This window comes from Cyanistes caeruleus, chromosome 3 (assembly GCF_971803275.1).
Source record: "Cyanistes caeruleus chromosome 3, bCyaCae1.hap1.1, whole genome shotgun sequence".
Classification (NCBI taxonomy): Eukaryota; Metazoa; Chordata; class Aves; order Passeriformes; family Paridae; genus Cyanistes; species Cyanistes caeruleus.
Window position 1 is genome coordinate 19,635,369 of NC_141703.1, and position 23,192 is coordinate 19,658,560.

Consider the following 23,192-nt stretch of genomic DNA (forward strand, 5'->3'; position numbering starts at 1 on the left):
TAGGGATTGCCCAGTTCAAAACCAGGATTTGTATTTCTTAGGAAGTATTTGCACAGTATGATAACATTTTTAAAACAGGCTTTCAGTAAAATCCTCACAAAGATGGAGATATTTCTCCCTGAAGATTTTAGTCAGGACATAATGAAAAATAAAGTTGAAAACAAATTTCCAATAGGTCTCTGGCTGTAAGAATACTGGTGTGCAGTCCATCAGGACAGTCACTGTTAAGTAGCAGCATGTTCAATGTGGAGCTTTACTTAAGTTTTTTGCCATTATGATGTAAAACACAGGAATGGAAAAGTATTTTCAGTTGATCTCTTGGAGTACCTTCTAAGGAAAAAAAGTTGCAGAGAACTAGTCAGAAACAGGTGGAGTGCATTTTCAGAATGATTTTTGTTTTTCTGACTTTAGAGACTCATAGATATATGGTTACTTTCCTCTTATTTTCATGGCTATTCATATTGATGTGTGCATAGGCATGTGAATGCACTCATTATGGGAGATGGAGCTACATCTCTCCTTGCAATCGAAGTGGAAAAGTAAAATTCCCAGGATCTTAAAAGCTTACAATGAAGATGATTATCATTTAAAAATCCTCTTCCTTAAAAATAGCTGTAACTTTTATAAATTAATGTCTCCCTGAGATTAGTAATATAGTATTACCTGGTTAAAATCAATTCAGAATAAAGAAAGAATTAAAAGTCACTTGTGTTCATAGAGATTCTAATTCATTTCTGTGTAAGATTTTTGTTGACTCCTGACTTAGAATGTTGAGTTAGGTTTTGATGAGAATGACACAGGATAACTATGGTAGTTTCAGTAGAGACTTTTACAGGAGCTTCAACACCACAAAGTACATAACAAGTTCCTAAATACCTATTCCAGGGTTGAAGCTAATGGGTTCATTGTGATGAATTTTGTTTGTGGTGGAAGCTGCCACAGCAAAGAAAGCAAGGCTGGTAGACCAGAACCATAAATTTCACTTGTCTCACTTCTCATCCTGGTGGTTTTGTGGAATATCTTTATTATTTTGAATTGAAAAGGAGTACAGAGAAAGGACTTTTAACAGGGCTGTTAGTAAAGCATAAATTTAAAGGGCAAGAGAAGACTCCAGGGAAACATGCTCTTAAATCACCTTTTTCAAGCCTTTGCAGGAAATTGCATTGCCCCCATCAGTCTGTCTAGCCATGTTGCAATCATTAATGGTCTTATGATTTCCCAGTGCCAAACAAGGTAGAAACGTGGTTCAAAGTCTCTTCAGTGTATTCTGGGTTGACATGAGCTTACAGTGTCCCAGGATCTGAGCAGCCATCTGTGTGGCCACAGGGCTGGTGCTGGGCTGGCCCAGGCTGGCCTGCCTGCCCTGTGGTGTGACCCTTTCAAGGGACACAAGGGGAGGAGCTGCCTCTCACCCCTTTCAGTGCCTGCCTCTGCCACCCACAGGAGATGTGTAATGATGCTTCAGAGCTTGCAGCATCAGGGGGACCTGCCTAAAACCACTCTCTGCCCCGGGCTACTGGGGGAGCTGTGCCTGTGGTGCCGCAGAAATTTCCATTGATCTGGATGCACAGAAAGCCAATTCTTTTCAGAGCAGAGCTGAAGGCTGGGAGAGATATCCCAGGGAAATTTTATGCCTTTATTTTACAGTGAGAAAATAATTTCAAAGTAGGTAAAATTTAAAATATTTTTATCCCATTTAAGATACGGAATAGACCTTGTGCTTTATCTAAAATCACGAGAAAATCCACAGGCTTTGACTGGATGACTGTTCTCTGGCTTGAACTCCTGAAAATCAGCCTGCTACCCTAGGCATGGGTCTCTAACCCATGTTAATAGGTGATGAGATTTATTCACTGATTGGAGAAGAAAGAGCTGAAGGCATTCTGACTATGTTTAAGGATTATTTTTTTTTTCATTCATTCAAGGGTTTCTTTGTATTGATTTTAATGGCAGAACTGTGATCAGAGTGCAGTGATGGTGTTGTGTTGGACTGCATATTTTGAGGATGAATGTGCTGAACCCACATGAAGGCAATGAGCACATCAAGTCTGTGCACACACCTGTGGTGCCAGCTTTAGGTGTGTAACTGAGGCAAGACTGAAGTAAAGCAGAAATACTTGGACTTGATAATATTGATAAAGAGCCAAAATTATTTTCTGCCTTTCTGTTGTGTTACTGATGGGTTAATTAACGAGAATTGTTATTAATTTGTCACTTAAAAATCATGAAGAGTTTTATGTATTTAACATAACATTTTTGTTTAGAAAGCAAAGGACATACCAAATGTCTTTAACATTTTTCCACATTTAGTAATCTGCTCATCCTAAAAACAAAGTTGGGGCACTTCTTTTTTGTAGGTTTTCTTGACTTGCATCCATCACCTCATTTTTTGCTTTCATTTTCTGATTTGCACTTAATTTGAAGCTAAGTGCTCTTACACATTGTCAGGAGGCAGTTTGGTACATCATATTTTTTTCCTGGTATCTTTACACATATTCAATAAAATTAAAAATAAAAAAAAAAAAAGTAAAGACTAACTTTTTAAAGGTGTAACTGGAGAGCTTGAAATAATAAAAGAACATGCTGCACTAGTTGCATGCTCCCTTTACGATTTTGTTTAAGGCTTTACCGTTCCATTATGCTATCATTTTGTAGTGTAAGCATTTTATGTGGCGTGTGTGATTTCATTGCCCTTAAGTGACCTTAGTAAATTCCTTATTTCCCCTGAAGCACATACCTAATTGAAAATTGCTATCTGCAGTTGAAGACCTCTAAGCAAAAACACTAAGAATAACTCAAGATGGAGATGGGTGTCTAGAGAGCAAGGCAAAATCACTTTTCCTGTAGAATTCACAGTATTGCATGAAGTAAAACACAGGCTTTGAAGATGAATGATGAGGAATTATAGTATTGCATGAAGTAAAACACAGGCTTTGAAGATGAATGATGAGGAATTATAGGAAGAGCATCTTTATCTGTCTGCCCAGTTCATCAGCCTAATGCTGCTCTCTAGAGATCATGTGATCCACAAAAAGTGTGTGTGTTGCCTAACATTTTTTAACCTTTTTAAAACTTGCCTCTCTTCTCTCAGCCTTTGGTAAGTGTATTTGGAATTTAAAGTCAAAAATATCATTCCAAATCTGAGCTGGGCTTTCTAGTCCGGCAGCTGTCCCTGTACTGCTGTGCCTCACTTGGCTCTGCTGTGCCACTTTCAGGATGCACTTATGATGATTGCAGTCTGCAACCACAACCTAAAACTGAGATGACATGTTCCTCAGGAGAAACCTCTGGCCTAGCTTTCCATTCACTACAGCTCCTGTGAGCATGAGTGCTTAAGAGTCATGAAAATGAAGGAGGCAAAAAGCTGGACAGTGTGGAGCTGAGGAATGGCTTAAGAAGGCACTTTCTTAGATGAGAGAACATTAAAACAAAACTGTGCTCTGGATTGGAAGTCTGTGACATCTGTATATTTGTTCACTATTGTGTAATGTAATTGTTTAGGACAGGAAAAATGCAAGTATTTTAATTAAAAAGGATTGGGAAATGTAAAGCATGAAAAGTCTGTGATGAAGATGTATCTTCCTTTGTGTTTATTCATTCCAAAAAGTTGAGAAAACGACTGGGCTGAAAATTAAGCCTCCACAAATTCTCTAGTCCTGTGTTATCTGCAAGTAGCCTTATTAGACTATAAGCAAGTAGTAGCTTATCATTTAAATCTTAAATTTTTTTCTGTGTTAATTCCACGGTATGCTTCAAAACTCTTTGTAAGGGTTAGAGCTTTAGAATACACACTGCTTTGGGACTCATAAGGGGAAGGTATTAAAAATATGCAACCTGTGTTAGGGTCTGAATTTACCAGCTGCATAGGATGTATTTCCCTGCTGTTTTTGTTTTTTGTTCTTTCATTAAAAATATTAACATTAAGTCTAGGCTTTGGTGGTATAGCAAGTAATCAAGGGAAGACAAATATTTCATTGCAAATTTTGTGTGAGTCCATATTTTAATGTTTTTTTTCACATTAAATAGGTTTTATGTTCAGCAAGATATCTAGAAATGTACTTGAGTCTAAAAATCTTTACAAAGGCAGATGCATGTTTCCTTATCTACCGGTATCTATGGATCTTCATGTTCAATTTCATACGCGTCTAAAATCTCTGCTGAATTTTTTTAGTAAAGTTACTATTTTCATGTGATTGTGTGCAGAGACTGGAATAATTGGTACTAGCATTTAGGTAAAACAGTTAATACTCAGGATTTTCCTTGAACAAATTGAGATCTTCCATTTATGGGTCCATTAGAGGGTAGAAGTTAAGTTGCACTCTCTCTTTTGTTTAGTAGTTTTGCTCAGTGAAATGTTTTTGTATTGGTCCTCTGAAAGCTGGGTTTAGGGAGATGGTATTTAAAAAAAAAAAAGCAGTTGCTTTCATTAGGTATCATTATATTAAGTTCAGCTTCATTTCGCATTCATGATGTTCACATTCAGTGTTATGAAAGAAAGGCCATTTTTGACCCCTTGTGCACAGTTCCAGTCATAGCAATGGGCTGAGGGTGCTCTGCTTGGTGACACACTGGCTTGGAGAGTGCTTGGGGTATTAGTTTGAAAGTGTCATGACTTGTCTGCTGTGCTCTTCCAGTGATGCATGTGCTCCTGCTACTGAGTTTCTAACATTTCTGTTTTGTAGCTGCCTGGCCTGGAAAATTCCATATAAAACCTCAGATCCGGCCTCCTGGGGTGGATTTTTTTTTGGACAAATTTAATTTCACTGTGTACGAAACAACATTAATATTCCTGCTGTGTTAATTCTGTAAAATGAGTAGTTGTTTTACTATACTGTTCATACCTCCGTTGTCTCCTTCATGGGAAATTCCGTCTGGTTTTAGCTGGGGAGTTTAGGCATTAGCAGTTAGTTATGAATTCTTACCTTAAGTACAGCAATGTACCCTGGGTGGTTTGGGATATCCTATTGGTTGTGGGTTCAGAGTTCCATAGCTGTGCTTAGCACTCCAGTGGGAAATTCTGGCCATGTTGCATTTTGCCTTTGATATGTTGCCATGCCACCACCGTTAATGCAAGCTTAGACTGCAAACATCTGTTTGCTTTTATTGCACATGTGTTGCTTAAGATGTTCAGTTTTTACATGATGTGAATCACTGGACTCCATGAGCACGTATGGTTGGCTTAATAAATAAGCCTGAAGTTGTGTCAATAAAGCTCATGGCCTAAAGAATGGTATGTATGATATACACAGAAGAGAAAAGTGACAAGTTCACGTCTAGGCTTGCAAGTATTTCATATTTTAATGGTTTTTAGTGGTTTGGATGAAAATGATGAAGGCTCTATATCCTTCATTATAGAATCTCACCACGTTTATGGTATGAATGGAGCACTTGTAAGAAAAAACATGCATTTTTATATCACTACAAATGTTCTAGGGTGCTCTCTTTAATGGAAAAGTTATCTGGATTTGTAAATAAGTTTAGCTGTTGATCTCAGCAATTTTTCAGCAATGCCCCATAAGTACATGGATATTTCAGAGACCTGCTATATTGGTTCTAGAGTGTATCATTCCACATTGCTGGAATTCACAAAATTTGGTTTGGATAAATGAAAGTGAGTGAAATGACTTACAGTTGTTAGCTTCCATTTTAATTTTGGAGATTAAGCAAATGTGCCTTGAAGGTTTTACTCATATGTTTCTGTACCATGAGGAGTCCAATTTGGACATTTTCTCTGCCACATGAGAACGAAAGCAACAAAACACAAGGAGAAAATGGAAGATTACAGTTGAGCAGAACCATCAGCTGAAAGGCCTTTATTACCCCACAGACATTTTAAAGTTGGTATGCAGAACTGCTATAATATAATAAAAATTAAAACAAAAAGCTCTCTAGAAAAGGCTTGCAAAACCAAAAAGTTTAATTGATGGAGTCAGGATCATCTGCCAAGTTTCCAGTACAACACCCAAGCTGAGGGAGGTAGAAATAAATTTGAAAGTTATTTCACTAGCTGGCAAGCTGGTCTGAAATCAAGAAGATATAATGGAATCAAAAGAAGCATGAGTTTCTATAGTCATAGAAGAAAATATAATTTATTTATAGAAAATGGGGAATAATTCAGTCAGCAGGAGTATCTGTGGGCTACCGCAAATTAGAAAATGAATGCAAGTCGCTGATGAGGAAAAATGCTGAAATGTGAAAGTCATTCTGGGAGTCATTACTGAAGGTATTATGAAAAAGAGGATTAAAGGTAACCATTTCCCCCTGTTCTGTTGTGATAAACACCACCCTGAATTGTTAATCCAGTTTTATACATGATACTTTAAGAAATACACAAACAAACTAGAGAAAGACTAATGGAAAGCAAACCAAAAATTGTACTAAGGAAATGTGACATAGGTTGCATAGATTGTGTTTTATTGAAAGTCTGGATTCCCACTGTGTCCTGTGTTTGTAAGCATCTTATGAACTAATATTCTGTCCATCTGCCTTCAACCAGAGGTCCAAGGAGGAGCTGAGCTTTTCTTGCTGCCCACTGCTGCCTTCATATGAGAACAAAAGGTGAACACATCCAGTTGCAGCAGCCACCCTCAAATCTGGCAATTCATCGCTTTTCCCATCAAAGTGCCACTTGCATGAGCTCAGCTTGGTGAATTGGTGTCTAGAAAAGAGAATAAATAACACAGACATGGTTATAAATGTGACAGCAATTAATTGTTCTTCATCTCTGAGGATGGAACAAAAGGCAATTTGCAGTAATGGTGGGTTTAATTAGATTTTAGGAAGAACTCTACAGCTGGTATTTAGGCACTGTGATGGGTTACCCAAAGAAGCTGCCAGGTCAGTCTTTGCAGATTTTTCAGACTGAACAAAATATTTTTTGTGGAGGATCTAAGTGTCTTTGATCCTCATGGTGAGCAGGGAATGACTCCACAAAGACCTTTTCAAACTTACAGCTGTCGTTGCTTGCTATGACTTTGGCCGTGTCCCTAGCATGAAATCTGGAAATATTTTCCAGTTTCAGACCCCAACTTGACTCATGTCCATGTCCCAACACCTTAGCAGTGATTCAGCTGGGCCTGCATTTTCCTTTCATGTTCACTTTATGCCTCCATACTCTATTCAGGTGCTCGTAGATCAGCAGTGAGACTGGCATCTCACAGCTGGCCCTCAGCTGCAAAGAAGAGCAGGTTCAGCCTCGGACTGGGATCCACTGCTACCCTCTTTACTGATTACAATACCATGGACTCACTGATTTAGAGTCTGGGAGCTCTGAATGGCTGTGTTACTTTAGCTTCTACCCACTTATTAGTCTCAAGAGTTATTGCCTAGACTCCCATTTTAATACTAGCATTTAGTAACAACAGACTACATGAATTAATTAATACAAAACCTAATAAAATAATGGTAAAAATGTGAATAGTTACACATGTGAAACCACTTCCATTTACTCTACAAAATACATTCCTTTTACTATGTAGCTCCTGTGATGCAGCCATGAAAACTGGAACAGCACACTCTCTGTCGATGTAAAGTAAGCAAGAACATAACTACTGTAAATAAATGTGGGGATTATGTTAGTAGAAGAGAGGAGGCTGTTCTCAGCACTGAACCTAAGTAGGAGGTGGACTGGATGGTTACATGACAAGGTTATTGTTGGAGGAAAAAATTGGTTTGCTGTGTAAAATGTGTTGTTGATGTGCTGTGGGCAGCAAATGAATCTGTCTGCCCCGTTTGTGGCAGTGCTGAGTCATTGATTACAGTCAGTCGATGCTGCTCACTGCAGTGCTAGATCCATTAATCTCTCTCTGAGAGTACAAGGCACAGCATTCAGTCAGTAAGGTCCCAGATTAAAGGCAATGATCCAGGAAAAGGAGAATGTAAAAATAGAAAAACAGGGAAGTGGAAGTGAGATTGATTTCTTCTACTTGATACTTCCCCATAACCTTGTCATGACTCAGCATTTCTGAGTTTAGCTACTTTGTGAGATCATGATTCATGAGGTTTGTTTACCAGATGAATTCCTTAATGATGGTTAAATTAATTGTTAGTGTCTAATTCATGAAATGGCAAATGCTGAACTGTTGACCTTCCTAAAATTGCAAAATTATCTCTTATTGTGATTTTAAAATATAGATGAATATTTTTTATTAGCACAAAACCTTTTTACTATCAGTCATCCATTTGAATCAGTCCATCTGTTTGCTTGTCTTTGAATACTTCACTCTGATTTGGAGGAGGGTGCAAAGGTGTTACAGGGGAGATATCTGCTCACAGAACAACCTTTCTACCACACTCTCGCTGGCAGACCTGATGCTTCATGAAATATGCTTCACTCCTCCTTTCACAGCTAGGGCTGCTCTTCAGAACTCTTTTTCAGGCCAGTATTTAGCCAAAGTGGCGAGACAGTCACTGTGAATTTCACAGCTCTCTGGGAAAAGACTATGTGGTTGTCTGGGGACTCCATCTTGCAAAAGGGATACCATAATGCATTCTGCTCATTCCTGTTGGAAATTTGCTGTCTTCCACAGTGGTTTCTGTCTTAATTCAATCCTTATTCTGAGAGGAAAGGAACGTTGTCTCAGGCAGGCAATGTGTAACTGTTAGGAAAAATACTTGGTTTGTGATGGCAATAATTACGACAACTGTTAATTACTATATTCTTGGGGGAGAAGTGTGTTATTTTATATTCACAGGCAACATCACTATACGACTCTCTTTCTGAGGTTTAGAAGTTTTCCATCTAAAAATAACTTGCAAAAATTAAATTGAACCAGGCTACTAAAATATTCAGTAATTTTAGGCAACTGCATAGCCATATGTCTATTCCAACACAGCTTTTGATGTTTTGCCTAAAGGAAGATACTCTTTAAAAGGTTTGGACAGACTACATCTAAAGTTAAAGTTTGTTTGAAAGATGACATTCTTCTGAGCAAGGTTCAGTATTTTCCCTAGATCAGGATTGGGTCAGTGGCTTTATATTCTGAAAGAAAATCTGAACAATAATGTGCAGATATGGAACCAATATTCAGTAAAAAACATTCTGTACTTTCTAAAGAACCATGTCTCAGCATTTTTCCTCCACTGAAATAATTAAACACTAGACTGAGAAAGATGTGTACTTTACCTGCAACCTAGGTTTTGCTGGACTTCAAGGTGTGTGAGGTGTGATGTTAAGCCTTGAATGCTGTGCCTGTTGCAGCCACTATCCCAAAACAAGACCTACAACATCCCCATTACAGGGGGTGATGGGCTGCCCTCTTCTGATTTCCAGAAACTTCACTTCTTTAGTGCAAGTGCATGGTTTTGTTTGCTTGCAATTTTCTTCCAAGTGTGCTTGCTACTAGTTACTATTCTCTCAAGAGATGTACAAAGCTCAGTGACTTACAAGCCCAAGAAGAGATGCTTTAGGTTTCATCTATCCTTTTATTACTATCTTGCCCAGGAAATGCAAGATGTGTGCAGGAAACCTTCCCTCTTCTAAAGAGGCAGTGCTATGGCCACAAGGTGACACATCTGTGTGAATATAAACTTATTCCCTCCTACAGTGCCTGTGTCTCTGGAAGAACAATGTCACAAAAATCAGGACTTTGTGGTCCTCTGAGAAGAGTTGTCACCAAAAGACGGGGGTACCCTTTGTGGGTCTAACTAATATCACTCTTACATGACATTATGAGGATGCTGACCCAAAAAATCAAGGAATTTTTCTGCCCACATGGAGGCTGCAAATGTGACAGATGGAAAACTAAGACTAAATCAAAACAGGCTTTCAAAAACCTTAAAAGCTCCATGTAAAGGCAGGTGCCTCCATAGGCTTCTGGCACTTTCATTAGCTTGAGTCTCTTGAATTATGGATACATGAAGATAGCAGCCAGGTACTGAGATATTTGTATAAGCATAGAACCCGATTTGTGTTTCTCTTGGATTTTAAAAAATAAATTTTGTCCAAATTAATCAGTCCTTCACTGTAATTGTTTGGTGCAGACTCTGAAGAAGCCACTGTTGTTTACCCCTGGTTCCTAGGCCTTGAGTTTAAGCCACTGTTTGTTTTTCAGCAGAGGGTGAATGGGGATGGATCTGTTGAGCAGAGTGCTGGGAAGGTGAGAGTGTTAGACATTCCCATCTAGGAGGGACTGTTCCCAAGGCCTGTTCTTCTGTGCCCTTGTAATCATATGGTCTAACTCCCTTGGAGTATTCTTTCTGGTGATACATCAGCTGCAGCTAAGGATTCCTTTCTCGTTGAATGATCAGTAATATTAGTCTGCCTGCAATTCCTAGGGGAAAAAGGGTTAACATATGAACTATGGGGAGCAGAGAGCCCTGTGTTCATGGGACCACAAGATTTCAAGGCTCTGAACACCTAAAGTAATAGCGTAGCCCATGTGAAGTGAGACTGACCTTGTTTTTAAAACTTGCAGGTGTGTAATGAGAACTCTCTGTGTTATCAAAATTCATCAACAGTAACAAATACATGTAAGAGCTGAAGGCATGTGAAGGCATTGCTTCCTATATTCACTTTTTACTACCTTCCACTGTTTTCTCGTGGTCTCAGATTAGTAGAATTTTTTCTTCAGTACACTGGTAACCACTGTAGGTTATGTTGAACATTTGTAAATGAAGCATGACTTTCCTGTTATCATTGCACTGATTTAATTTCTCTTTTAAGTTTCTGTGAAACTGCAAAGAGAAAGGAGCTTTTAAGATACTATAAAAAGTGAAAGATTCTTGCCTTTTTCTGTTATGACTTGTTAGAAGCCCGTACTTGATTTTGGACAAAGGATTCCAGACAGCTGGCTTCTCTCCAAAGTGACTTCCAACTTTATTCTTAAAGGAAGAGATCCCAGGTGCAGGAGACTGAAGTATAGGGGATCTAATATTAAGACCCTCATTCTTTTTTTCTTTAACATGTTTCTTTTTTCTCCCTAATGTAAGATAGATATAATTGTAATCTAATTTACAATTGCAATGGTAAGTACAGTTTCCTTTTGACTCTTCAGGTAAAAAATACTGCTGTGATGAACCCAACTGTTCATGTGTCTTATAGAACATAAGGACATTTGTTCTTTTGGCCTTCCAATAAAAGACATAACATCTTTCTGTTTCAAGAGAGATTCTTCACCATATATGTTGTTCTAGAATTAAAATGCAAGATTAAAAACAGAAACAATAGGTGGTATGGTATTTCTTTTGCAGTGCATTTTTTATCTGCCATAAAAAAAGGAGGTTATAAGGAATACAACTGTCTAAAAAGACTTCAAAAGCACTAAAGAGGAATTATTCACAGTATTTCATTCCAGCACATATCAAAGAGGATGTTGAATGAGTATTACAGAAGCATTCAAACTGCGCTGATCAGCACACAGAAATTAATATATTGTGTGTCACAATTTTTGGGAGAGATCTGTATCCAATTAGAAATTCCTCTTCAGTGTATGACTAACATTTATGGAGTAGTCTTTCAAGGGAAGTGGTGAAGCACTGTGTACTCAATTGTTGGCAAATGAGGTCTGCAAAATGTTTGAGGGCTCTTCAGAAAGCAGATCTGAGAGGAGCAGTGGTGTGGATGTGATGTGGTGGAGTTTCCATGTCTCAGTTCTGTCTTGCACTTTGACAGTTGTGCTGATGCTGAGGCACCTGGCAGGGCCAAATTTACAGCATTCAGAGTAAGTGAACTAGTTCTTCCAACTCTATTACTGGAGAATATTCAGGGGTTTTTTGTTTGGTTTTTTTTTTTGTTTGGTTTTTTTGTGGTTTTTTTTTTTTTTTGTGTTTCATTTGAAAATACATAATGCATTTGAGATTCAGGGGAATTGTGTGACAGTTTAACTAGGAATGGAATCACTGTTCAAAGTACAAGAAATAACAAACTCTGAAATAGCAAATGTTGCACCACTTACATGGCTGGTCTGTTATGAGAAGGAGAAAAAGGGTGATAGATGTAGTGCCTCTAATTACATGGGGTGACATTAGAACCCACTGGGGGCTTTGTAGTTTGCCTATAAAGAACATCTCATCCACTTACCCAGAAATATGGCAAATAGCCATATTCCATATTTGCTGAAGCCCCTGTGAGTTATTTAGATATTTCTGGTTTGTGTTGTTTTGTTTTCATCTGCTGTTTTTTGTTGAAAGCATGAGTTGGTCAAAATATTTTCTTGGAAGGATTGATTAATTTTGACAATACCTCTATTATAAAATGGCTCTTCAATCTTTAGAACAGCCATTGAAATGGAGGGTGTGGAGGAGAAACAGAAATGATGGCTCCAAAAACAGAGTCATAGCAAGTTATTGACAATATGAGATTTTAACCCTGAGTCATGTCTCGAATAAGTGACCCAGTCCCTGGCTGCTTTGAGTTGCTCCTGACAGCTTCTAATGTTATATTTTGTGTAATAATCTTACTTCTTTTTTTCAGAAGAACTCAGAACACACATCTCAAGTGATTTTTGTAAGTCTTTTATCAGAGCCAGAATGAGTGAGTCTTCCTTTGTGCTGTCTTTCTCTGCTTCAGATCACAATAAATTTACTTAGTGTATAATGAGTGTATTTCTGAAAGGAAAACTTTTTATTTAGCTTTAACTTTGTCGATATAAACGATTTTGTCTAAAAAGTCATTTTTCCTGTGCCTTCTTTCTTTGCAGTAACTTTTAGAAAACACTAAGTCTAATTCCAACCCTAGTTGGAATTATGGCACAATGAAGCAGGAAAATGTGGTCCTATAAGGCAAATAACTCTGCAGCAACTACTCTATAAGGGAAGTTGAAGGGCCTTGTTTTATGTCAGGCTGGTACAACTGGCAGCTTCTTATACAATGCTGTTATGTTCCTGGAATGAGTTCAAATGTCTACATTATAATGTGGGGGCCCTTAACCATGTGAACTTTACTTTTATGAACCGCTTTACTCTTATGATTACCACTCAAAAGTGACTGGAATAATAACAGGGCACCAATGTCTCTTTTTAGTCCTTTCTTTTGAGTAAGATGGCATTCTGATTTATTCATAGCTTCATCAGCCTGTCTCCTTGTCTGGGGCCCTGAGCATTTGTCCTCACTTATTCAGATTGTTTTTGCTCAGGCTGTGATTCCCTTCCTTAAGAAACCTGATCATTCTTTGCTGAAAGCCTGTTTATTTGGTAAACTTGACCTCTGGCTAAGCAAGGCTTGTAGCCTGTTAGGAACGAGGTTCTTTGAATGTAGAAGCTTTACCTGCTGTTTTTCAGCTGTGTGCATGTATGGTCATGCTGAGAAAAGTAGCATGTCACTCCCACTGCAATGGGGTGCTCTGGCTACAGCAAGTGTGCCTGCACCAGTACAGAAGCTATCTGTGATGAATTCCTATCACTGGCCAGTTTTACAGCATTAAAGGACTTTCTCTCAGAACAAAGAGGTGCAGAGAAATTGCATATCTTGCACACAAGGTTTCAGTGTTTAACAATTACAAAGAACTCAAGTTTATTGTGAATATTGCTTGCTGTGTTAGGTCATGTGGGCCAGAACAGGCATCTAAGGCTCTGAACTTGCAAAGTTCACACTTGCAAAGTACACACTTGCTTAACTTGGCTGTATAGTATAGTCCTGTGTAGGTTTGTAGGTCTGCTCATGGCAGTAAAAATAACCCTGTAAGGTCTTGGAACTGAAGCCTCATATTTGATTCTCAACACATCAGAAAACCAGTGAAGGGTATTGCTTAACAGACCATCATGGCAGCTAGATGATTTTGTTCATCTGAATTTTGAACAGATGGCAAGGAGCCTGTATTGTAAAATATCAGAGTAATACCTCCCTATAAGTGTAGCAGAGTAAAGTGTCATTGAGGAGGTCCAGCAAGGGTGCAGAGGACTAGAACACAAAATATTTTACAGATGTTACTTTTCCCCTTTTGCTCTTCCCACAGTTCTGATACTGCTCTTCACACAGTCTTGAGATGGATCCAAAAAATGTTTTGATAATGTTAAAAGTTGTTCACCTCCCTTTACCTATCACAATTTGCTAACCAGCATTTTCATGCAAGATTTGAGGTGGAATGTTGTAAAATTATGTGCTTTTAGTCTGTAAAACTCTGGACTGTGTCCAACAGACCGTTTTTATATGGCCTGGATCCTTTTCAGACAAACAGGATCTGTACCAGGGTGCAAAATTGTAGACAACTGATGCATTCTTTAAAATAACTACAAGTTGGCTCACTGCCTTTTCTGGGAGTCAAGACTCCCCCACTAGTGCCTAGGAATGTCTTTTTGAAACATGAATTGTGAGTGCCAAAAAAGTAACAAGTTTAAAGGTAAGTTTTCTTTCCAGTGGCAGTCTGAGAATTTCTTTGTAACTTACTGGCCTCCTAAGTAAAACGGGTAGGGCACTTAATCCTTCTGGATCTACATATCTATTATCTCAGCAAATAAGTATTTTTATTATTTATAAAAGGCAAATGTACCATAAGGGCTTTTTTTCCTCTTTAGTGCTAGGCCAACTTCCTAAATCTGTGATGTCATTGCCAAATTTGCAATTTAGAAATTTGTTGTTTGATATGTACAAATTAGTTCAAGCCTCCTCCAGAAATCTTATGCTGTGGGTAGCAACTCCTCTGTACCCATCTGGGGAAAACTACTCCCTCTCCTTGCAAACATTTATTCATTGCATATTTTCCTGCTTCTTAACATTGTTTGTTCTGTATTTTTAAACCCAGAACTTCTGGATCTTCATTGTTCTCTGTCCTTTACTTGATGGGATCACCTTTAGCTCCTTCCATTAGGCATCTGTTCTTCACCTTAGCTGTGGCAGTAGCATATGAAAGGTTTTATCTATCTTCACTGTTGGATTCAGCTAAGAGATACTCCAGGCAAGGAGAAAAGTACAAGTGGTGCTGGTAGGATAGGTCAGAGAGGGCTGGACATGTTCTTTTTATTCTCTCCAAGGTAAACAGTCAGGTGTCTCTCAGCTGTAGGTGAGAAGATGGAAGGTTCACAGGCAAGGGTCTTCTACAGAAGAAGAAAATGATGCTTTTCCCCTGGCCAGTTAGCAAGGGAAATTGATCCCAGATTATGTTCCATCAACATGTCCTTTTAGACCTTAGGTGGGAAATTTGGCAGGGCTCTAACACATATATCTGCTTCTCCATGAGGTAGCAGTTTGACTCAGTTAATTCTCCTTGCTAGACAGCAATAGTAAGGATGCTAGCAGAGGCTGAGTGAACATCCTCCATGTGTCAGTAATAATGAATAAGAGTAACTATGTCTAGAAAGTGTGTAATTTTTAAACTCATGACATTTTTAAAATTCCAAACTTGCCTGAAGTAAATTGTGTGAGCACATGATGATTTTTGTCCTGCTGCTGGCAGGGGAAAGGTTGGAGTCTTTGGTATTGTTAATTCTACAAGTGTCCTGCCTATTAGAGCAGTGAATGGGCTGTGGCAGCTTCAGCATCACAAAATTATATCCCAAATGTGCAGGCATATGCTTTATGAAGTTTCTCACAGATAAGAAAAGTTGTCTTGGAGTAAGCCCTCTTGTAGTTCCTAGTGATACCTACTATGGCTCTAGAAAAATACATGAACTCTGGTTGCCTTTAAAAGTTTGGGAATGTTGTAATCAAAGTGAATATTTGGAGAAGTGGTTAGGTGTTTTGGTTTCTTTAAATTAATGGAGAAATGTACAGTCTAGTGCCAAAAAACTAAGAAACACAACAGCCCAGCTGCTTGCCACCATTTGTTATGGCTTAGGAGACACTCCTTTTTGTTCTTTTTCTTCTGAATATAACCCAGGCTTGATGAAAGTAATTATACCTTTGCACTGGCTCTGGCTAGAATAGAATAAATTTTTCTTTTTCGTAGCAGCTCTGTGTTTCAGAATTTTGACTGAAATAGAACTGATAAGGCTCCTAATACTCTAGCTGGTGTTGAACAGTGTTTGTACAGCATAAAGGTCTCCTCTGTTTCCAACACCCCAGTGAATAGATTGAGGGTGAAGGTTCCCAACCAGGTAGATGACTTGAACCAACCAAAGAGATTTCCCATGCCATATAAAGTTATGCCTTGCAAGAAAAGGGAAAATAGGGAGATATAGGGAGTTAGCCATCTTTAGCTCAGGAACTCACTAGGCATCAGTCTACCCGCAGGAAGTGGTGAGGGATTGCTTTTGCATTGCTTGTTTTCTCCTGTGTCCCTCTCTTATTCAATTATTTTTAAAATTTGTTTAATCTTTTGTGTTTTCTTGGTTTTTTGGGTTTTTTTTCCCTTTCTTCTTTCCCCATCCCAGTGAGGGTGGTGAGTGAGTGACGATGTGTTGCTTACCTGCCCACTGCTGTTAATCCACAACAGCCATACATTGTAGGATTGAGCTACTCCTCCCCAGAAGATTCTGGCATCAGCCTTGGCTTGGTGCATCCAAATCTTCTGGTTTGCCCTCTTAAAAAAATCAGTGTGTGTAGATGTGAATATGCAGGTTTGTGTGTACATCAGTGAAAGAAGGAAAACAACTGCTGGAGCCCAACTGAACAGTCTCTTAGTATTAGCAGTTATTTTCTGTTTATGAGCACTTTGATAACTATCTCAAGCAAAGGGCAGAGAGCCTTTTAGAGGCTCATTTTAAAGAGAAAATGTGACTCCTATATTTATGGAACTAACTTTGCATTCCTTTAAGTCGCAAGCTGCCTCACAAGCAGGCCATCTTCCATACATTTTCATGTTTTTCCTTCCACCCTTTTGAATTGTTATCTGTTTGGGGTTTTTAAAAATAAAACGTAGATAGATTTTGGTTATGTCTGTATTTATTAAATGACATCATTTTTTTTCAGTTAAATTGTAGAAGTTTTAATGGATAAAATCTATATAAGCAGATTCAAGAGGAATATTTGTTTCTGGGTAGTCATCTTTGATTTTTAGCCTTTTTGCGGTGTGGTTGTAAGACAACAAGGAGAGTCTGGAAGCACGTGCTTTAGTGGTAACATTAGTCATTTTTGAGCACACTTTCTAAGTGCTGTCAAGTCAATGATCTGTTTTAAAGCTTGAAAACCAAAGTTGACAATTCTTTTCATTGTTTATAGAGTTTTAGAGGAAAGATATGCTTTGAATTATGTTTGAAAAAGATCTCAGAATAAATAGGGGTGTGACTTGGCCCTCAGTTCCACTGAGGAGAAAGAGAAGCTGTGCATGCACAATAAAATACAGAATTTGATTCTTAATGAGGAAACAAATAAATTTCCATGCTTTTCTGGTCTTTTACTAGTTCTATATAATAATCATAACAGGAAGTGCTGTAAGTTTCCATAGGCTGTGAGGTTTAGTATCAAAGAATGAAATGTAACTGAATCAGTATGAAAAAAACTTGATTAATTTAATTGTTAATTTTTTTACCAAAGTACCCCCCAAACTGTAGAAGAGAGGGGTTTTATTTAAATATTTTAAATAAAAACATAATAAGTACTAAAAAGGATTTTCTGCCTGAAAGTAAAATGAGTATCCCTTTAATTTTTTTTAAATACTTTTCTTTCCCCCTGTGAATTACCCAGCATATTAAGCAAGCACAATGTAAGAATGTTTCTTGCAGTGTTTCAGCAGGAAATATGTAGCTTTGCTTGTATAAAATGACAGTGCTCAGGAAGGTAAATGTATTGAATTACTCCATTAATAGAAAGGGGACGGTATTACGGTAGTTTTCCCCCAGGCACTGAGTTTCACAGGTGCTGTAATCATGGTGGGCTACAATGATAGTACTGTAAATGCAAAAATAACAATATGCAATTAGATGAATTTTTGTGTGAAATGTGATAAATCAAGGAGTGGAATTTGTCAGACATCAATTCCCTAACAGCAAGAATGTTTATCTAAACCTCAAAAACCTCACAGCTGAAATCACTATTTTCTCGTGTTTTCACTCAGTTCACAAGAGAAATATTAAGAGCACAGTTCTGAGAAAAGCTTTTTGGTCTCTTTCTGTGTTCATTAAAAAGCAGTTGTTAGGCACGCATACTTTTGGCGATATCTGTACCTTCATTTGCATGATTTCTGAAAACTGTCGTTTTGTGGGTGAAATGATGCTACCTGTCATTTATCTCCCAGTTACCCTACCCAGGGAAGGGTAGAGCTGAGAGAGATGATTAAGGGAACTCTTGCAAAGAATTCTGCACATCCATCATTCTTGGACTGTGGGAAGTGTTTCTTAAGAGAGGATGCTGATGTTAAATGAGGCATACTATCTAGGTATCACTGAATTTTCTTTGATATTGCTAGAAAATGTGTTATTGAGAAACATGTAACTGAGAAACTGTAACTGCAGTGATAAAAATGTTACCTTAACCATGACCTGATACTGGAAATCACAATTTTCCTGGGAATCACACTTTCTTTAGGAATTTCAATATTGTAGGTCCAAAACTCCTGTTTGTTAAGGAGAGGTGTTTGTTTTCAAATACAGAAGTAAAATTACAAATGATGCATGTACAGAAATGTGTTGTGAATGACAGTCCAGCTTCCTGTGAGAAGCTATTCTGGCCATAAGGAGGTGCCCTAGAAGAATAACTGAAGTTCCAGAGAGCTCCAGCTGGGCTGTGCCAGGACACCTTTGCCTGTCCCAGTTCTGAGAGGTCATTCCTGCGCTGGTACAGGCATGGTACATCATGGTACAGGCCATGATGTCACCCTCATCTCAGGAGATAAAATGTCCCCACCATCTTTTTGGGTGCATATAAGTTCAAAGTCTGAGCTGTGCAAGCACTGAGCATGTTGGAGCCTGTCTTCTTAGCACCTCTCCTGGGCTGATGGAAGTCTTCCAATGTGTAAGTGCTCTGCAGCTCCCCACGTGGTATTTACTCAGTGCGCTGTCAGCTGAGGTTGACCACTGGGGTAACGAGAGTCCATACTCACAGATGGGGCACAATGGTTAATTAAAGTAATATTTTATATTTTGCAGCATTAACATTCTTCAGTGATTGCTACATTTTTGTCACAAAGGAACTAAAAATTTTACCTTTTTTCTTTGTTTTCCTTCATTTTGGACTTGATTGCCACTGAAGAATGAATGATTAAACTGATATGGAAATTCCCCCTAACAAAACACCAGACAGGGCTTCTCCGTTTTCTTTTCCTCTTCATGGTGTGTCATTCAACTACTTAACATTAATTTTTTTTATCCTGTTGAGTGCTCTGCCGACTCAGGTTTGAAGTACAGAGAATATGTTCAAAGCTTGGGGTTTTATCTCCTGTTCCTTGTGGTCCTCTCTGGGAGCCTGGGCCGTAGAGGATGAGATGCTCTAACACTCCAGAGGCTATATGATGCCAGGAGTGGGGAAGCAGAGTTCAGGTCCCACTAAATAGAGTGTTTCTGGGTTATTTGCCCCTAGGACTGTGAGGTGCAAACCAACCCTGTGGTCCATCCTGTAGGTGAGTTCAGGGGAGTGAAATCCCAGGACAAATGGCTCACTTCCTTGGGTGATAGTCCCAGAGAGCTGGTGTAGGAGTGTTGACCTTGGGCCAAGATTTACTAGTCTGTTTGCTGCTGTTGCCTGAAGGTGGCTGGGTTTACCGGAATGCAATAAAAATGCTTGAACATAAAAGGTAGGTAAGGTAACATGGTTAATATGTGAATTGTTAACCAGAGTCAGACAACAAATGTCTGTGGTGGGTGCAGGACTCTCCTGCCAGTGTCTGCAATGGAAATCAAGTTTCAATTCAACGTGGCTCTGAGTGACACCCAGGATACAGAAGGAAAACAAACAGCAACTATTATCTTCCTTCTGAAGCAGCTCCAAAGTGAATATAAACACTGATTGTTTGGAGACCATCAATTAAGCTAAGAAGAATTTAGAGCAGGTGCGGGAGAGATAACAAATGAAAAGAGAACTTTATAGTCTTGTGTATTTAAAACAGTTTGGCTTTTTGATGTTGTGTTTATGGGGAAGAGTATTGACTTGATAGCTGGAGTCTGGGACTCCTTTATGAATTGTTTTTAGTTTGATAAACACTGCAAACATCAAGAGGAAAGGCCTAAGTGATGGGAACTTTAATGCTGGGGATGTTTTATTTATCACTGCAGTAATATTGAAAGAACGTTTGAACTTACGGATGGAGGTTTATGGTCTTGTTAACCTCTGGTTTATTAAGGTAGAGTTATGCAACCTCTCATATTCTGAACTCCCCACTAGTGTCTAGAGGAACTGCTGAGAATAGGGCTTTCTCCTGTTAGTCTCTTTGTATGATGTGCTTCCTAAGAGCTTGAAAGCCATTCCAGACAAAGGGTAGGAGAAAAGGAAACATTCATTATCTTGACTTTACTGAGGAGAATCTGAGAAATAGAGACGCAAGGGACAGAGATTTTACAAAAAGGTACAGTGTTTCTACCAAAAGAGAATTTAATAGACTTTTCATAAAAGAATTCTGCAGATGAAACAAGAAGCTGAAGCCTCCCAGTAGTAAATGAGGATAAATGTGGATCAATGTAGCTTTTTCATCTCTAATCTTGAAAAAGTCTTTTATGTCCCTTCCTAAAATAGACAACAGTATGAATTTTATCTTTTTTGTTTGTTTAACAACTCTTGTCCTTTATTCATTCCAGATTTAGCTGTCAATATTCTGCACTTTCACGCTCTCCACAGTTTGTTCTCTCACTGAAATTTAATGCACTTTACAATAGGTTTCTCAGCTTCTTTGATTTCTGGAAAGGCAGCTTTGCTATTCAGGCCTAAAGGTGGTAGTACAAAATACTTCAGGTGTTAATTAGAAGTGTGGCCCTGGCTTACTGAATCACTTGAGGAGAGCCACTTGATCTTCTGGACAACTCACTTATAAAATCAGTAAACAGGAACACGTCTTCAGTGACCACTAGATCATCCATCCAAGCCAACCATCCCTTAGTAAATGTATTACCATGTTAAAACTAAGTGCTGCTAGCAGAGGGGAGGCAGCCCCACAGGCTGTGAGCTTTGAGCTGCACTGGCACACAGAGAGTGCCTGTGCTCCACAGCTGGTACTGGGGAGTGCCCTGCACACCTGAGGAGGGGCACAGCAGAGGGCTGGGGTACATTTGAGGTGGTGGCACGTGGCACAGGCATGCCAGGGCACTGTGGTGTGCAGTAATGCTGTGGCAAGAGTGGCTTCCAGAACCTCTTCCCTGTCCTGAACAACGCTGCAAGGCAGTACCAGGGAGAGGTCTGGTGGAAATATTGCATGGTGCATCCTGTTCCATACATCTTGTATCTCGTGAAAACTGTATTTGGTAAGGCCAGCCAGTCTGCCCAGACTAACTAGAAGATGACATCCTTGTCCATGGGAGGGGGTGAAGGTGGAAAAAGGAGGCTGTGGTGTTTGTGAGGAAAAGCTTTGGTGGTGGATGGCTTCTGTGAGAAGCTGCTAGATGGTTTTCCATGTCCAGCTTCCTCAAAGATGGACCGGCTGCTGGCTAAGGCTGAGTCCATCAGGGAAGATGGCAGCACCTCTCTGCTAACTTATTAAAAGGGAAAGCTGTTACTGCAAAGAAGCAATTGCAGCCAGAGAGGAGTGAGAATCTGTGGTAGAAACAGACCTGCAGACACCAAGGGCAGTGAAGAAGGGAGAAAAGTTGCTTCAGGTGCCAGAACCAAGATTCACCTGCAGCCTGTGGTGCAGACCATGCTGAGGCAGCTGTGCCCCTGCACTCCATGAAGATCCCTGCAGGAGCAGAATCTGCCTGCAGCCTGTGGAGGACCCCACACCAGAAGAGATGGGTGCCCAGTGGACCTTGGAAACCCATGCTGGGGCATATTCCTGAAGGACCTCATGGAAGGGACCTACACTGGTGCAGTTTGTAAAGAGCTTCAGCCAGTGGAAGGGACCATGCTGGGAAAGAGTATGAGGGGTCCCCCCCTGAGGAAGTAAGAGTGTCAGAGATGTCTGATGAACTGATTGCAACACCCATTCCCCATCCCCCTGTGCCCCAGGAGGGGAGGAGATTGAACATTCACAAGTGAAGTTAAGCCAGGGTCAGCCTACTAATGCCAATGCTAATGTTTTTTTCTCATCCCTCCATTGACAATCTCCCTGGAAAATCCCAAGAAAACACTTTCTAGTCCTGATTACTAAGGGAGAATTTTGTATGATTTAAATCATGGAATGATTTAAACAAAAATAAATAAAAATCAACTGGTAATACCAGCAATGAAGCAAATGTTACCAATGGATTCATCCCATGTACCAGTGAAGAGAAAATAAGTCCCTTGTAGGGGCAACCCCAATGCCAGAGAATCCCTGTGCTGACCAAGTGGGAAGGATGATGGGAGGATGAGTTTTAGGGTATACAGGAGCTGAAGCCTCATGGGCTGGTTAAATTACTTAACCATCTTACCTCTAACACAATCAGGCACGTATAAAACATGTGGGAGCATACAGTTCTTGTATTCTTATTTATTCTTACATTAATAAAGGCATATGGACCATATGCCTTTATTAATGTAAAAGAGACAGAGTTCTATTTCAGTCAAGCATAATATAGTTTGCTGTTAAATTCACAGTTACACTGAATGCATTTATACATTTGGTTTTAGTTTATCTCAAACTGCCTTGCCATTTTTAGGCCTCAAATATTTATAAAATCTATCAAATTTTCTTTAGCCAACAAAAGGATTCTGTGATCCTTACCTATTGCATTTTTATGAATTTTTTTTTTTTTAAAGAAAACTACTTCAATTTCTTTCTGCTAAATTCTCGTTTCCTCATATATGTAAAGAAAAAGACAGGGGTGAAACCTTTAGGTTTGTACTTTCAGTGTTTCATAAGCAAGAGATGTGAAACCACAAAAGTGAGACAGTGTTTTGTATGTGTGTGCATACAAAATGTATTATTGTGGTGCGTTGAATTTAGTTTTAAAAGTAAATATGGATTTAATCAGCCTTGAATAAAATATGGCATAGAAATATACTATCTAAGACTCTCTTTGAAGTTAAGGGCTTCCTTATAATTTCTAGAAGGATCTGGCAGCCCAGGTGTGAGTTACAAATTAATACTTTATGCTAATATCATTATATAACTTGCCATATGAATTTGAAAATATTCTGCTAATTACTGTGAGGATATTATCCACTTTTAAAATGTCAAATTATTTTACCCTATGCAGTTGCACTTTAAGTTTTCAAACACTAAAATAATTAGGGAATTAGGGGTTAAAATAGTATCAAATTTAGTCTTCTGGTATTATTCTAATGTAGGGGTATTTTTAATGAATCTTCCACTGAGAAA

General features: G+C 38.9%; 1 protein-coding gene across 1 annotated transcript in view; it reads left to right on the forward strand.

Annotated features, from left to right (window-relative positions):
* The window catches only part of MID1 (midline 1), a 243,958-nt gene that overhangs the window by 780 nt on the left and 219,986 nt on the right, over positions 1-23,192 (forward strand). The window lies entirely within an intron of this gene.